The 17,966-nt window shown below is 47.1% G+C and overlaps 1 protein-coding gene across 21 annotated transcripts in view; it reads right to left on the bottom strand.

The window, feature by feature from the left end:
• Positions 1–16,568, bottom strand: part of NRXN3 (neurexin 3) — a 1,022,219-nt gene extending 1,005,651 nt beyond the window's left edge. For all 21 annotated transcript variants that reach the window (XM_055716439.1, XM_055716441.1, XM_055716453.1 and 18 more), the window contains exon 1: positions 16,316–16,568. The gene's annotated coding sequence lies outside the window, so the exon portion shown is untranslated. The remainder of the gene's footprint in view (positions 1–16,315) is intronic.
• Positions 16,569–17,966: the final 1,398 nt, after the last annotated feature.

The following is a 17,966-nucleotide window of genomic DNA, read 5'->3' as shown; positions in this document are numbered from 1 at the left end:
AGTCAAGTGGGTATGGAAAGAAGCAGGCAGCTGAACGGGAAACTCCTGACAGACCTCAAACACAAAAGGAAGCGAATAGAAGGTGGAAGTGGGGGTGTGCCCCCCCAGAGCAATACCGAAACTCTGCCTTGGCACGTAAGGATGAAAAGTAGAAGAGCTCAAAACTGCATCAAAATCCACAGAACGTGAAAGGCAGCAAGAAGGGCTTCTAAATTCACACTGGTAGCCAGAGGATGACTAAGGAAACTGTGGGCCCAAAGTTGAACGGGACGGGGAAGTAACAGTAAAGGGAAAATTAGGTCCTCAATGCCTTTTTACTTTGGTCTTCACTGGCAAGGACTGTTCTCAGCTTTCCGGTTCCATGTGGTCAGTGGAAGGATCCAGGGGACTGAAAAACTATCCACAGCAGAGGAAGACTGAGTTAGGGACCATTTAAGCAAACAGGGCATAATCAAGTCCCTGGGACCACACAAGATGCCCCAACAGCACTGGCGGATGCAACAATGGCTGATGTCACTGTCAGATCATGCTCAGTCACATTGGAAAGATCACAGTGATTGGAGGAGATTCCTGATGACTGGAAACAGGTAAATGTCGCACTTGTCTTCAAAAAGGACAAGAAAGAAGTTTCAGGGAATTGGAGACTGATCAGCCTAACATCAGTCCCAAGGAAGGTTATGCAGTAAATCCTCCAGGAACTCATTTCCAGGCATACAAAGATTTGGAACAGCAACACGGACTTACCAAGGAAAAAAATCAGCCAGATAACCTTCTGTGACAAGGCGGCAGGCCCAACGAAGACAAGGAGAGCACAACTTTTGAAAGAGTTTCCAATAATACAATTGTAAACATCAATATGTGGCTGCATCAGGGGAAGCTCAGGTTGGACATTATGAAAAAGTTCTTTACTGAGAGGGTGGTCAGTCACTGGAACAGGCTCCCCAGGGAAGCGGTCAGAGCACCAAGCCTGTAAAGAGTTCAAGGAGCATCTGAATGATGCTCTTAGTCATATGGTTTAGTTTTAGGTCATCCTGTGAGGAGCAGGGAGCTGGACTCAGTGATCCTTATGGGTCCCTTCCAACTCAAGATAGTCTGTGATTTCATGACTTATAGACAGCCAGAACCAGCCGGTTGTGTTTCAAAGCACATGGAAAACTGACTGGACCACTGCACTCAAAGGCTAGCGGTCAGTGGTACAACCACCCAACAGCAGCCAGTTACTAGGGGTAACTGTCCTCAGGGGTTCTTTGCCAGACTTGCTGCATTTTGTCAATGTCTTTCTTGTACTGGGGAGGCCAGAACTGGACACAGTAAGTAGGCGTGATTCCACAAGTGCTGACTATGGGGAAATAATCCCATCCCTTGTCCTGCTGTCTATGCTTCTGCCAACAGAGTTCAGTATATGATTAGCTTTCACCACTGCAAGAACCATCTTAATGGTTAGGGGCTAGAGCATGATATGCAAAGAAGCTGGGAGAGCTCGTTATGTTCAGCTCAAGAGCAGAATACGTGGTCCTCATTCTCCATACTCTTCAGCTCCTAACCTAAAAACTCTACAACCAGCTGTGAAACCTCACCATCCATTAAGTAAGCATAAAGGATGAACTGAAGCATGGAGGCATTACAAGCCCAAAACCACAGTGCTTTTAATTACTTGCATCCAAAGGTCCACAGAATTCTGTAGTAGAGCCAGGAATAACCCCCAAAACAGCCAACTCCCTTTTCCATAAATGCTTGCCCCAAAAATGTGTTCTAGCACTAAAGGTCCCATAATTTTGCAGTTTGTCTGTATTGGCGGATTCCTGGAAACCACTTCACCCAGAATTACTTAAGACTTGACTGAACAGTTCAAACTTTAAGTTTTAGACCATTTTAACTACTCACCATTGCACACGCACTATAAAACATGCAGCTGCATCTAATGTCCCTCAGTCACTTCTGTACTGCTGAACAATAAATGGCATGGCAGGCCAAAGTGGGAGATGGGTACTGGCAACACAAGGGTTAACAGGAGACACATTCATAATATGCCTGATGTTGGCATACTGTGTGATGATAACAAACCACACAGTAAAAGAGAGAGGACATCACAGCATCACACAATGTTACTTGATATAATTAAATTTCAGAAAGAACACCCTAAAATGACCTGATGTCTAGCCCACATTTTGTGACCCTCTCAAGGCAACACCCAAAACAAGACACACATGTGAATGCAGCCACTGGCACAGGCAGAGCCCCTAAGGCCAAGCATGCCTAAGCTCCCCAGCAGCATGGTACAGCCACACATCTGGAATGACTGCTCACTGTGCAGCTGAAACAGAGCCCTCCACAATTTCAGGAACTCTGGCGCTCCCCAGTATACAGCCATATGCACAAAATTGTTGCCTGTTAACGGCATTAGATAGTTTTTACACCACCTTGGTGAAGTCAACACTTCAGCTAACAAAGCTTTTGCATTATGCCACTTACTTTGGATATTCATACTGCCGAGATCCCTCAGTCTTTTCACAGCATCTTTTTAAATACACAGCATCAAAATCCTGTGCTTACTGTTTCATTCTCTTTCCATAATAAAAAATTTGTTTCCCTTAAAAACTGCAGTGGACACTTCATTGCTGAACTAGTGTGTCTCCCTAACTACATCAGATGAATGATGGGAAAGTTTGGGACAGAAAAACCTCATCAAGTGAGAATTAAGCTGTTTAAATAAAACAGATGGAAGACGCAAACACAAAAACACCAAAGCAGAGGCCACAGCTTGAATTATTGTTGTAATCCTTTGCCACAAGCCTACAGAAAGCTTGAAAACAGTTAAGCTGTCAACATGCTATCATACCACCCATCCTGCTGACCAATCTTTGTTTTTCTGTACTCCCCCAGTTATCTATGTCCATCTGTTGTCTCCTGTCTCATCCTTAGCTCTCTAGCTCTTTGGGGCAGGGAACATGTTTTGCCCTGTGTATGAACAAGGATTGTGTAGGTGCTACCACAATAGACAGGGATAACAACAACAACGACAACAATTAGGTTATATCTTACTATCTCTTTGGGTTGCAATGTTTCCCTCCTGACTTCACAGCACTGTTCATAAACAATTATTACTTGGTGCAATATGGGGCCTCATAAACAAATAATTCCATCCCAACCTGCCTTCCACCATTTCACCAGTCATCCCTTGAGGTCTGAATCTGCGAAGCTCTCCATATGCTCCAAATGGTGAGTGTGCGTGAACTAAGCTCCAGAAGATACCAGCCTTGCAGTGCTGCAGGACTAACACCCTGCATATAACCCTGAGATTTTCCTTGGACAGAACAAGCTTCCTACACACAAACTGTTGCCTCCTACTTTTGTGTGTCAAACCTGACTCACTTCTAGTGACAAGAAGTAGAGGATAATATCTTCATCCTCCACTCACTCTGAAGAATGGAAAGAGCCTGCAGTTACAAGTTTATGTAAGAAGGCGGAAAACGATTGTATCATAAACTGTGCACGCATATAGTGGCCAAGCTCAACATTGTTCAAGTCAACAAGCATATATTCCTGGATGTTCTGTTAAACCAGAAGGAAGGAGCTTCCTTCTTTGAGGTTTGTTAAGGTAACCAGCTGTCTGCAATGGAGATGCTCAGAAATTCGCTCCTAGGCCCAACTGGCTCCAGATAGGCTGTTCACATAAATCTAAGATTCAGGGAAAGACAGAACACACCACATAGTCTGTCTTGGATTACTTACTAGTAGCCACTGAAAGGTTTTGCTGAACCCTCAGGGAAGAGCCCCATTCCCAGAGTAACATCTTCCTCTCTGGAAGTGCCACGAACCCCTTTCACAAGTACTGAAGTGTATGTCTTTACTGAATCAGGTGTTAGGTTCTCTCTTCTCAAATCCATGGGGTGCTAACGCACCTCCTTGCAATGCCTAATCCACACTACTCTGCTTTAGGCAACTGGAAGAAAAGATGTTGCAAAAAGGAAAATCCTTTCTCCTTGTCTACATTTGATGGAAGAGCACAGAAAAATCATCTTGTAGTAACTGTGACACACGATACAAATCTGCAGCGTATTTTAACAGGTGAAAGCAGAAGTGTAAGTCTTCTTTTCCATCTCCAAATCATTTCTCCAAATCTTCCCAGTGTAAATTAATTGGTAACCAGAATAAGAGTCTCAAGTAACTTCCATTTCTTAGTTACAAGGTTACAGAAAGCCAGACCAGCCCTCTGCTTGTTCGTTATCTGCAGAAATAGAAAGGCTTACAGTGCTGGATGCTAATGTGACACTAGCAAACGCACAAGCTCCCTCAGGCTTTTTGGGGACATGCACTGTAAAAGTGGATTGTGCCAGAAGCATGGAAGGTGCTTCAGGGACATTTGCAGAGGGAGTGTTTCACCCTGGCCCTGCCCCGCCATGCTCCCACCACAACAGCGCGTGAGGGGAGAAGCCTGCCTTTCAGGGAGCGCGAGAGGTGTTGGGACCAAACATCAGGAGTTCAGACAGCCCATTCCTCTTCTGAACTGGTCAAAACTAATAAAACAGCCTAGATAAAATCTGACGTCTCTTTGTCTCATCTGCTCTTAAAACTTCCTGTGATGAGGGCACTACAGCCTCTCTCAGGAATCTGTTTTCATGCCTAACTATCCAAACACTCATGAAGCTTTTCCTAGCATCTATCTCCACATCTTCCTTGCTACAAATTAAGCTGATTACTTCTTGTCCTGTTCCCAGTGGACACAGAGAACAATTAATCACTGTCTTCTTAAAACAAGCTTTTAAATATTGGAAGACTTTCCATGTCCCTCATCAATCTTCTCTCTAGACTAAACCACCCCAGCCTGTCCTCGCAGGTGGCGCTCGCTGCTCTGGCTGCCCTCTCCTCATCTCCTTCCACTGTTTCTGGTTTTGCTGTTCATGCTGGATGCAGTGCTCTGCTATGGCTTCAGCAGCAGCTGCTGGAGTAGAAAAACTACCGCCTGTGTGCTACACGTGACATTCCTGTTAAATATACCCTAAAATGAGATTTGCTTTTTTGCAACGTCACCACACTGTTGACTCACGTTCAGTCTCTGACTCACTGTAGTGCCTCCCAGAACCTTTTCTGCAGTTCTGTTGCCTGGTTTGTTATCCCCCATTTTACATGTAGGTATTTGAATTCACTATCCCAAGTGCAGTACTTTTCATTTGTCTTCAATAAATTTCTTCTTACTGAATTCAGACCATTTTGCAGTTTAATAGGTATTTGACCTATGTTGTGCCAAGAAAGCAAATCAGCTTCCGGCCTCACGTTACACATCGGCAACAAAGTGAACGTGGAAGGAAGAACTGCTGTGATCAGGTAAACTTCTTAGAAGAGTTACTGTCTTATCAAAGGCCTATCAATGTGTTACTCCCTTTTCACTCTGCATTTCTACCATACACTGTGGTCTTAGTAAACAAACCGTAGCTCGCTCTAGCCTCCTAAAATACATTTATTCAATGAAATTACAACCCTCTGAAAAAAAAGTACCACGACATCCCAGGCACCATTTTACCCTATGACCCAAGGTAGTACCAAACAGAGTTGCTAACAACTCATTAACTAGGTCACATCAACCAACAAGGAAGACAGGGACACATTTACAAAACTAATTATATTGAGCTAAATCCTTAAGACCCGACTCAACAAAATTATGTCTTTTGGTCCACTATTGTTAGATACACCCTAGATACGTATTTGATTAATGATTTACATGAAATTACATAAAGGATCAACTTATTTCCTTGTATTTTCCCATAAAGCCCTTAACATTTGATTCACAGATATGTAGTAGGTATTTTAAATGCATATACCTGAAATTATATTGTCTCATACACTCTTTCAAAGTGTTGCATGAGCTGACCAGAAAAGCCAGAAGATTTTGATCCTAGGACTTCAATACAGTATCAGGCATACAGAGTCCCTTGAGAAGGTTCGCCTTAGTCTAATCACAGGATTCCTGCATTCCCCCATCTCTGTCAAAACAACAGAATAATCAATAATTTAAAATTTCTTTTCTTCATGGTCTACAAAAAGATTGCAGCATGTAACCGGCCATAGTAACAGAACAATCAAATAAACTGGAATATCTCCTACAAATTAAGAAGGACATTACTTGAATGCATCTAGAGGAGAGCAACAAGGCTGCTGAAAGGCTGGAAAGCACGTCCTACGAGGAGTGGCTGAGGACTCTGCATTTGTCTAGTTTGGAGTGAAGGAGACTGAGAGGCGATTGCATTGCTCTCTACAGCTTCCTGAGGAGGGGAATGGGAAAGGAAGGTGATGATCTCTTCTCCCCACTATTCAGAGGCATGATGTTTAGGAATAGTTCAAAGATGCACCAGGGAAGGTTCAGACAAGATATCAGGAAACACTTTGAGAGAGGCTGACCAGACACTGGAACAGACGTCGCAGAGCGATGGTCAATGCCGCATGCCTGTCAGAGGCACTTGCACAATGCCCTTAATATCCTTTTACTTTTGGTTTGCCTAGAAGTGGTCAGGCAGTTGGACTCAATGATCATTGTAGGTCCCTTCCAACTGGAACTGTTCTGTTCTATTCTGATACATGAAGCCTTCTTTTCAAGGCACTCGTAATGCTTTACAAACTATAACTCTGAATCTTCCATGGATGGAGAAAGTGATGTCTTGTGTGAAAAACTGGTTTGACAGATTCCAGAAAAGCACTCCAGAATCCTGCTTCTTATGTTAATGATTAAGGGCCATCCTGCCTGCTCTGCTGCCACTCCATACCACTATAGTGATGTCCATGGGTCATGCATTAGTATATGCTGAGGGCCACCTGGCTGAAAAGCAACTTTGTGGAAAAGGATCTGGGAGTCCTGGTAGACACCAAGCTGAACATCAGCCAACAACATGCCCTTGCACAGAAGGCAGCTACTGGTATCCTGGGCTGCATGAGAAGTGTGGCCAGCAGGTTGAAGAAGGGGATCCTCCCCCTCTGCTCAGCACTGGTGAGCCACACCTGGAGTACGCCCCCCCCCGTACAAGAAAGAGATGAACGTAATGGGGAGAGTCCAACAATGGGCCATGAAGAGGACTAATATTATCTCTCATACGAAGGAAGTCTAGGAAACATGGGACTGTTTATCCTGGAGGACAAAAGACTTGGGGGGTCTTATCAACATAAATAAACACCTGAAAGGAGGGTGTAAAGATGACAGAGCCACCAGACTCTTTTCAGTGGTGCCTAGTGACAGGACCAGAGGCAATAACCACAAACTGAAACACAGGAGGTCCTGTCTGAACATCAGGAAACATGTTTTTACCATGGGAGTGACCAAGCCCTGACACAAGTTTCCCAGAGAAGTTGTGGTGCCTCCCTCCTTGAAGATATTCAAAAGCCATCTGGACATGGTCACCTTTTCCATTCCAGGGGCCCTGCTTAAGCAGAGGGTCAGATCAGATGAACCTCAGAGGTCCCCTCCAACCTCAACCATTGTGATTCTGAGGGTTTCAACAGCCAGCAACAGGTCAAAGAAAACTTCCTGGAAAATAGTTGTTCCATGGCTGTTCCTTTTCAAATGTGTCCTGATGCTACAGCAGATCCTTCTGTAGTGCAATATTGCAGATGGTGCGGAAAGGAATTTAGCAGCCAGGACAGGCTGCTTCTCAGGATAATGCTGCCATTTCATTTATTGCATGATCTGACCGAGATCACTTTAATTCAGGCTTAACACAATGCTCAGAAAGGTCAGACAGGTTATTCCCTCCTTTCCATTATTTCCCAGAACTAGTGAAGACAGAAAGCACAGTGGTCAAAATAATTCAAATCAAACCGTTTAATGCCATAAGAATACATTGCTCACATCAGCAGAGAGGTTTATTCCAGATAGGATCTCAGGCTCAAGCAAGGACTCTTATCTTCCCTATGCATCCCTAACACGTGGAAGCACAAAAAGAGGGCAGCATAGCCTCCCACTGGCTCTTCCAGTCTAATGAACAGAAGAAATTTCAGCCAAGCAAGGGAGCGAGATTTCACAATCTTGTCTCACCTTCCAGTGCTCTGAGGATCAGAAGAGAAAACGTTAAATGTGCACATCACAACCTTATATCTGTGTTCAGTGACTGACGTACCCACATGCAGTAAATGAAGGTCAGTTCAGCTACTAGATAACTGCAAGTAATGAGAGCAAGTTCACCATTATGACTGGTGCCTTAACTTGCACCACAGCTTGATTAATTTATAGATACAACAGTAACTACATAAGCAGAAAATCAGGAGTGCCAAAATGAACAAAAAGCCTCTTGAATGCTAACATGCCTTGAAAAACCTCTCTTCAATTTTGCTTTTTAATAAAACTGAAATATTTAATTACTTATATTTCATAAGAAAATACAGTTGGCTACGTGGTAATTCCTTAGCACACATCAGCTGAAAACTGTGTGGTTAAAGAAGAAACAAGACTCTCCTTTAAGAAGAGCAAAGGACTCTAAACTTAAAGGTGAACAAGCTTTTCTTCAGTCCTTTCCTTTCTTCCCTCCATGACTGGTCATGAAGACAGCTGACAGAAGGTCCTTCCACACATCCCTCACCAGATCCCGTTCCTCCACACTCCATTTAGTTTCTGCAGTTCAAGCAGATTCCTTTTTCCCCTGAAATCAATGCTTAATTAACACATTATTGGGAAAAAAAAAAATGGGCTGCAACAGCAGACTGAAATGAAGCCAGCACCTCCCTGCTCTGCAGATGCAGCCGGCCTCATCAGACAATTACCCCGCTGGAGAGCTCTTCCTCTCCTCATCCCCCTTCAGCTGCCAGAAAACATATTCTTGCTTAGTTACCTTCCTTTCCATCCCCATGGGACTCTTCCCCTCCTTAGAAGTGGTTCACAACAGTAGGAAGGAGAGAAAGCAGAGGGAGAAGGGGAGCAAGTACTGTCTGGGTAGCCTCACAGTATGACCAATGCCTCACCTTTAATCCTGTCATCCCCACGGGAGCAGCACACCGATTCCCCTGACGACACCTCCCATCAACACAGCAATAGGATGAGCAGTGCAGCAGGCACAGGACAGTATGCTTTGCCATGAGCAGATGCTCCCAGGGTCAAACTCACAAGCAGATTCTAGGACTACGCACAGCTGTTACGTACCCAAAAGGGCAGTAGAGAAGCTACCGGCAGCTTCAAAAGGTTTACATCATACCTCCCCCTATCCTCATCAATTATTCTATCCCATTCCTTGGCTCTCATCCGGCTGCTGGGAGGTACTTGGATGCAGGGGATGCTGCAGCACTGTCAAGGGCATTATGAGGCAGGCCTAGGCCTTGGGTGCCCTCCCTGCTAATTACACACGCACACTCACTACAGGGTTGGTGCAGCAGACAAGACAACAGAGTCCATGAACTCCTGGGCTGGGCTGCCCTAGTTCTGAAGAGAAACATCAGGATCTTTGAAAGAGTCTACTATCCCAGAACTGTCATTCCCAGGATTCAAAGCCACTAGTGTTAATTAGTTCCCATGATGTGATGGATGACAAGCGGCAGGGCCAGGAATGACACAAGCAGATTGTATTCGAAACAAGCCGTCCCTCACCACCAAGGGCAGAGTAAAGGAATTTGGAAAGGACGGAAGCTGAGCACACTGCTGAGAGACGACAGATATGCTGACAGAGTCCCCCTCATCCCCGACATCCCCTTCCCAACACCCTGGCTCACTCCTGCTGCCAGCAGACAAGAAACAGGCAGGGGAACATGCCCAGGAGAGAATTCAGGCACAGGGCTGACAGGGGAAAAGCTCTAAGAGACACAAGGAAGCAAGGCAGATGAAGGGCCCTGCTCTACAGCAAGGGGCCACATTCAGAACGAGCTGAACTGATGGCTGTGAGCACACCCCTGCCACCCTCTGCAAAGCCACACAGCGATGCTTGCAGCAGCCCAGAGTCGCCGAGAGGCTGCAGGCTTTATCCAAACAGAGGACTCTGCCAAGATGGTTGCATGGTGTACAGCTCCCAACATCTGCCCACAGTGCTCAGAGAGTGCCTTTTTCTGGAAATGGCAACAAGAGAAATCATATCCCCATGTTTCCTTAAGGAAGAACACAGGATCTTCCAACGTCACTGGCATATTTCTATTAGGAATCTTATTGCTCAACTCTTCCAAGCATTCCACTACAGGGACACTGCACTTCATCCCTGCTAGACCTCAGTAAAGCCATTCTCAGGCTGGCCTAAGCCAAGCTCATGACTTTTTCCATGCTAAAAAAAAGGTGGTGGGGGGGTGGTGGGGGAAGGTGCAAACACAAAGTACTGAAAATGCCATCCACTGCCCATAACAAGAAGAAAGGCAGAACAAAATTCTCCCATGCTGCCCTTCTAAAAACATATCTTGGTCTGGCTGTTTGGATTGGCAGAGAGGTCAAAACACCATCTTTGATTCTCAGAGTCCTTTACATACATAAATTGCCTTGGTCTATGCCCATGTGAGGAGAAACCAAAGAAAAGAAAAAGCAAATGGCCTGACCCAAGATTATGCCGCGTGCTAGTTTCAAGAAGCTACCAATCCCTTTAGCATCTTGGTTTCCAAAACGCAAAATATCTTCCTCACCACTTGCTGTATGAATTAAGAGCCTCTGCTAGATTGACAGACTCTGCTATTAACTAGAAGAGGGGGATGAGGGGGAAAAGAGAGCTGATAAAAATTTCCAAAGATTAACCAAAATTTGGGTAATTTCTGACTCCAGCTGCATTGGCAACAGTCCCAAAATAAAGCCTGTCTCCTCTTCATGCTGGCGGGGGCAGGGGCAGATAAAGTTGCTGAGCTTTTTTCCCTTTAAACTAAACACCCTGTCTCTTGAATCATTGTCAGAAGCCATGTCATATCCTGGCTCTTGGTTATCATAAAGCTTCTGGCTCCTTCAGTTTGTTCTTGGCCAGATCACTGTATGTCCTTATCCTTGACACAGCATATGACAGCTCAGCCACTATCCAGACATCCACCTGCAAATGCCCAGAATGCAGAGCTGAGAAGAGGGCAAAGGAAGACAGATCAAGGCCGGGGGGGGGGGGGGGGGGGGGGGGGGGGGGGGGGGCGGAACTCTGCTTCTCAAAACAGGTAAACTCCAGAGCCCAGAGGAGGCTACAGAAACAAAAGCAAGAAGTTCAGTAGATCACTGAAACACCACTGCTGCTACAACAAGAAAGGGACTAAGTTCTCCCTTCCCAGAAACATGCCAGACAATCTTGCTCAGTTTGAAGTTATCCTCTAGGTCAAGGGTTTAAATCCAATCCTAACACAAAAAGAGTAAGAGTTGCCAGCACCTGATGTCTTGGTAACTTGCTTGAAAAGGCAGAAAAGTAAGGGAGGGAGAAGGCACATTTTTTTTGTGCACAAACTTAGGTCTTAAAATCCACCGTCATCACTACCAGAAATCATCCCTTGGCACCACCTTTCACCTTCTGAACTCTCTGCAGGAACAGAGTTCCCCTCTCACTTCAAGGCTGCAAATCGTTCAGGGTGAGGAGTAAGTTCCAGTTCCACACGAAGCTCACTCTTCTCCATTGGCTGTGCAAGCTCAAGGAAGGACAAAGCACCACAGTCGGGGACTGCTGAGCTACAAAACTCACAATGCAATCATTGAAGTTTACCTACAATAATGCTTTTTTTTCCAACCTTTCCTATTCCTGCTAACAAATAATTCATAAAAGGAGGGCTCACTGTGCCATAAGATGATGCTAGTACCTTAATCACTGGGGAAATAAGAGGAACCACAAAGCCAGGGCCCACCTTTATTCCCACAGAGTACCAGCGAGGCAATGTCTGGGGGGAGCGGGCACATGGGCCCTGCAGCACCCCACAGCCTGTTGCTTAGCTGGCCACCGCATCATCTTCGACAGCAGCCATGGCTGGCCTGCAAGCACAGGAGCTGCAGCATGACAACCAATTCTGAAGTGACTGTGGTAAAAGGGAGGGCAGGGAGAGATCAAAAATTAACTACTGGTGAAGACAGGCAGCTGAGGCAAGATTGGCTTTGGTGAGCACAAAGCACGGAAGTGAGGGAAAGCAATATGTCTCTGGGCATCACCCACACCAACAGTGTGGGGCACAGGACACACCCCTACCCCATCTTCCTGGCTGTAGTTTACCGTTGCACCTCAAGGTCAGGGAAAATGGGGAAAAGCAAAAGGCAAACAATAGCCCTGGACAGACCTATTGATTCAGCTTTTGCTATTGCTTCATGAACTGGAAAAATCCAGAAACATGGAGACCTCAGAGCAGGCACAGCCACACACAGGAGATGAGAAAGCAGCAGCTGGCAGAACCGCAAGAGCACCTTCCTCCCCAAGACTGCCTTTTTGCCTGGTTGTGAGCTGCCCGTGACCAAGCAAAGAGGTCCTTCACACCCAGGGAAGGAGGGTGCTGAGCAGGTCTGTGAGCCTTCGAGAGGGTCCTGGCCTGCTTGAAACCCAGGAAAAGCCTCCCTCTCACTGCCTCAGCTCCCCCACCCCAGTGCACCAGTCACCCGCAGCCACCAGCTGAGGCTTGCTGAACCCTTCCCCATGTCCTAGATGGGGGAAAGAAGGAAGGAAGGGAGGGAGGGAGGAAGAGACTCTCGTCTTGCTTTGCTCCCCCACCCCAGCCTTTCCCCTGCTCTACTCAAACCCAAAAAGCCGTGGCTCTCCTGCACATCCTACAACAGAAACACAAGGAGCTATCCCCACCCCCCCACCTCAATTCACCACCCTCCAGCCTCCAGCAGGGACTGCATAGAAATGGCGTAAAATGGCGATATTCCTGTATCGTCTGGATCAACGGCACGGGTAAGTTCAAAGAGGGCAAGGGAGGATGGCACAGGAGGACAAGGCGGGAAGGCTTTGTTTGATCCTGGCTCCAGTGCAGCCCACCCCCTCTCCATCGCAATGCCCTCCAGCTTGGACATGCAAGGAGGCGTTGGGAAGGGAGGGGGCCTGGGGTGCTTATGAATTTTGTTTCCCCCATAAAGGGGACGGCTCACTCCCGGAGCATGCCTGGCTCTGCCGGAGCTCCCTGGAGTAACCTTTATTCCAGTGTGTCGCAAGCATGTATTTCACGGATGGTTACACTGAATCATTATCACCAGACGTTCATTTGACCAAAATAATGTTATTAGCATCGTCAGGTCCCTTCCCCCCCCCCCTTCCCCCGCGCCCCCCAATTCCTCCCTCCCCAGTATGCATACACTCCCTCCAACCCTGAGGCCCCTGCCATCCACATAGGGCACACCCCTCCCGACACAAAATCTCATGATGTGTGAGACAATGTCCAGGAAAAGAGCACGGCAAAAGAGGCTGGTGAAATGGATGGACGTGCCTTTGGCATTTACTGCGTTCCCTACCCTCTGCCAATGTTTATCAGACACACACACACACAAAGACGCACACGCAAAAATCGGAATTAAATCACGGCCTGTCCTAGGTACATGACTATGGGTGTATGAGCGTGTGCACATGTGCCCAAGCTGCAGTCACAGTCCCTATCAGGAACCCGAATCTATGTGGCATGAAGCAAAGGTCATCGTGCCACTGTTGTGATGCACTAAAAAAAAAAAGCCGCAGAGCCATCAGGATGTAACACAGAATTTTCCTCGTCAAGGGATGAGAAACCTTCGGGGGGGTGGGGGCTGGGAGGAGGAAAGCGGGTGTGCAGATAGGGGGGATGGGGGGAAATGGCAGAAGATGGGGAGGAAAATGAAGAATACAAAGCTCCACTTCGCTAATCCAAGATAGACAATCCATCCCTTCCCCCCTCTCTACGCCCTCCCTCCCCCCGAAATGTTGGTGCAGATGGATTTCTGTATCTGGTTTTGCAGCAGTGGGGCTAATGACTCCCATACCAAACCCCCTCGCTATGATAACCCCTCCCACTATTTTTTTTTTTTAGACCAGGCTGGAGAATAATGTGTTTTTAGAGATAATGGGCTTTATAAAAAGAAAAGAAAAAGGGCATAGCGCAGACATTATGTGAATTAGCTGCTCCCACGCATCACCCCCATCTTCCCCCAACCACACATCCCGATTTTACCCCCTCCCCATCATTCTCCTTCCCTATCAGCTCCCCCAAGCAAAGGAAAAAACCCACAACACAATTCTGGGTAGCCGATCTCAAAATCCCCAAGCACTAATCTGCTTGAATTTGTTCTTTCCCCTTATATAAGCAGCAGCACGTCAACATGTTCAGTGGAAACGCAGCGTAAAATGAGGCCAGGCTATAGCCATGGAACAGGGGTGATATCGGCAGATATCGCTTCTATCGAGAAGCCATCACCACCCAGGATGATGAAATCAAGCATTGGGCTTTCAGACATTCCATTCCTTTATTTATTTATTTTTCAACGCTTACTCTAATTTTATTTCATTTCATTTTGGTTTCGCTTTACTTCATTCTTTTAAAGGACAAAAGTGAAATAAATAATTAAAAGCCTAGAGACATACCCCACCGGAAAGTGCCCGAATGCTCCAGAAAGAGAATCCTCACCTCTTAACTTCTCTCTCTCTTTTTTTTTTTTTAAATAAATAAATACCGTCCTGTTGCTCCCATTATCCCCAAACTTCCAACGTTCCCAGCTGCACCTCCCTACTCCCCAAAAACCAGATACTTTGTTAGAGACAAATGTTTAAGAAACTGCTAAAGACTGAAAAGAAACCGATAGAGAAATAGAAAATTATGTCTGTACAATAATCTAGTTCGTTCAGCTGATAAAGCGCGTCCAGTCCTAACACCAAGAGCAATAATCTCTGCAGCCTCCTCCCCCCAAAATACTACTAACCGTTAGATAAACTTGCCCAACTTAACACCAATGACTATTTTAACTTAAACCAGTGACAGATGTAACACCCTTCTGGTTCACGTTACAATTAATAACTGACTGTATCATCACGGCAAACAAAACCTTTTGTGATCAATTTTTTCTCCACCTACTCAACATCTCTCTTAGACTTTTCACCAGTCTATTTAAGAGTTCACCCCCTCAAAAAATAGCCCCTCAAAATATGCATTAAGCACGTATTGGTGAGCGGTCATTTCAATAGTCACCTTTTTAGGAGGGCTGTGTGCTTATCACGGAACAATTGTGTGCAGTAAAAAATAGAGGAGGAACAATTAATATTTAGGAAAACCAGAAATAATTTCTTAAAACTATTTGCAACGAAGCGTTGAACAGTTTGACCACGGAAAGGTGGAAGGAGAGCTTGGAAAAGCGAAAGGCTGAAAGTGTCCTTTTTATAAACGATTCAATGTTTTTAGCCTGAATTCTGCCTCCCCAATCCTTTGGGTTTTCTGCCACTGATCTCCTGCTTAATCTTTTTTATTGTTTTCTTTGGGGTGGGGAAGGGGGAAGAAATCAGGGGAAAATTTTTTTTTGAAAGAGAAAGATCTCAATTTTAACAAAATACATCCTCAAAGAGCACTGGTTAAATATGTTACTTCCTAGCTACAAAATACTGCAATTAAAATAAATTTAAAGAGTAAGCAAAAGACAAGTCACCTGCAAAGCATCAGAGTCAGTGCCCTTAGGTAGGAGAATTACATCACTCCCTGACTGAATGATGTTTTCTTTTAAATTATAAAGCAGGTGGATTTTTTTTGACGGAAAAAGAAAAAAAAACCCAAAACCACAGCGGTTATTTCACATACATCTTGCACGAAGAAAGCATTGAACCAACCTTTAAGGTCACTGACTGCCTGAAAACCCACAGCAGTCGCTCACGGTGGAAGTTTTCAGGCAAGACGGCTACTAAATCATTAATACAAACAAATGGAAGGCGGGGAGGAAAGGCGCTACTGTAATAGATCCGAAGACTTGGAAGAGGAAAAAAAATATTAAAGAAAAAAAACTTTCATCTTCAGCCTCTCTTCTTTCCTCATCAATATTTTTTTTAAAAAGAAATCCTTACGCTTTAGTCAAACAGTAGGCTCTCTCTAAGCGTCTCCCTGCCGTAACTCAGCGTAGTGTCGTCTTCTTTTCCGAGAGGGCCCCCCCCACCCCCATTTTCCACTCCGAAAAGCCCCGCCGTGGGAACTGCGATTTCCCAAAAAGTCGGGCAAAAGGAGCCGGGGCCGGAGCGTCCCGGGGGTCGGTGCGCGCCCGCTCCGCCCGGGCGGCCAGCGCCCAGCCCCGCCGGGGCAGCAGGGAGCGGGCACAGCGGGGTGAAACGATCCGAAATAGTTGTCGTGAGGGGGGTCTGAAGAAACCCACCCGCCGAGCTCCGGAGCGGCGGCGCCCAGCGCCCGCCCGGCGGGCAGCCCCCGCCGATCGATCCGATCCGATCCGGGCCGTGCCGAGCCGTGCCGCCCCCCGCCCGCCGCCCCCTCTCACCTCCGCAGCCGGGCGGCCGCCGGCCGCCGCGCCAACTCGCGGCTCGCCTCCGCCGCGGGGCAGGGGGCTCCAGCGTGGCCCCAGCCGCGGAGGCTCGCGGGGGTCCCGGGGAGGCTGGGCTGGGCTGGCCGCGCCGAGCCGTGCCGTGCCGAGCCGAGCCGTGCGAGCCGCGGGCGGCCGCGGGCGGAGCTGCGCAGGGCTGAGCGCGCCGCGGTGCCGGAGCAGCCCGAGCCCCGCGCACGCCGCCGCCGCCGCCGCCCCCTGCCGCCGCGCCCGCCCGGCCCGGCCCCGGCTTTTAAAGAGACCGCGGGCCCGCGCCCCCGGCCCCCAGGCACGGTCCGCCCGGCCTCGGCTGCGGGCACGGCCCCGGGCGGCAGCGCCCGGCGGGGCTGCTCCTCCCGCGCTTGCGGCGGGACCGCCGGCTCCTCCCGGGAGAGAGCTTGGAGGTTCCTCTCCTGCCTCCGGCCCCGCCAGCCTCCCTCTCCTCGGGCGCTGCCTCGCCGGCACGGCACGGCACGGCCGTATTTTTGCCCCTCTGCTCCCAGCACGGGGTGACGGGAGATACAGCTTGTTTTTACCTTCTAGAGTTTGCCAACACTACCCAAGCAAGCAGGGAGCTGCCCTCTGAGCAGCAGGTAACGCCTTCCTCTTGCGATTCCCACAACCCTTAAAGTCCACAAAGATTTTTTTCTCTCCTAGCTCAGAGTTTGACCCAAACCTACCGGGTGTCCCAGGTCGATTTATACACTGCCCGGCTCATTTAAACCGGCCACTAAGCTTCCCTGTTACCTTGCACAAACCTCTCGAACTTTTTATCCACTCGCTTCCTCACTTGTGAAAGTAGAGACAATGGCACCGACGGGCACCATTGACTGTGCTGGTACCAGCATTTCATTCAGGCCGTATATCCTAAACACTGTTATTTATCATTTTTTATCACCATTGGCACTTAGCACAGTAAACAACATAATTCTGAGTGCCTTCCGCGGGGAACTATGTGAAGTTTTTCAATGTGTTATCATGCTGCAAGTCCACCTCAAAAAAGACTAGCAGGCAGGAACATCATGCACATGAAGCATACACAAAACCAAACGTGAGAAATCCAATCTTCTGGCCCCTCTCTCCAGACCTTACCATCTTGTAAAGTTTGTGTACAATGCTCACACTGCAATGCCAGACACTTAGAAATGCATCTGCCCTAGGGACAGACTGGAGAGCTATTTGCCTTTCCTTCCTCTTCTGATCATGTATTCAAAGGTTTTTGTCTTTTTCTACATTTCGTATAGCAGACAGCCTACTCACAGCACTCGATAAATAATAAATAATAATTATTTTATACAGTATGTATTGATCACTTTGCCCACTATCAAAATGCAGCTGTGTCTGAGGTGGATAATAGCCACACAGAAACACTAAATAATAGTTTCAAGTAGTGTTAGGAGCCCCCTGGGAAGTTTCTCTGGAAAACACAGTCCTTCACATCCCCTAACAAATTCAGATACATGCACAGAGAGGGTAATGGAGACCTATTTCAACAAGGTGACAATGGTCCTGCAAAGAGGCATCTTCCGGACTCAAAATCAGCATCCCCAAGAGCAAGAATTTATCCCTTTAGATGTCTGTGCAAAGGCCAGTTATTGTTAAGCTTCCT

The sequence above is a fragment of the Falco cherrug genome, chromosome 7 (genome assembly GCF_023634085.1).
Source record: "Falco cherrug isolate bFalChe1 chromosome 7, bFalChe1.pri, whole genome shotgun sequence".
NCBI lineage: Eukaryota > Metazoa > Chordata > Aves > Falconiformes > Falconidae > Falco > Falco cherrug.
The sequence above is the reverse complement of the archived record's forward strand: the minus strand, read 5'-3'. Positions and strand labels throughout refer to the sequence as shown.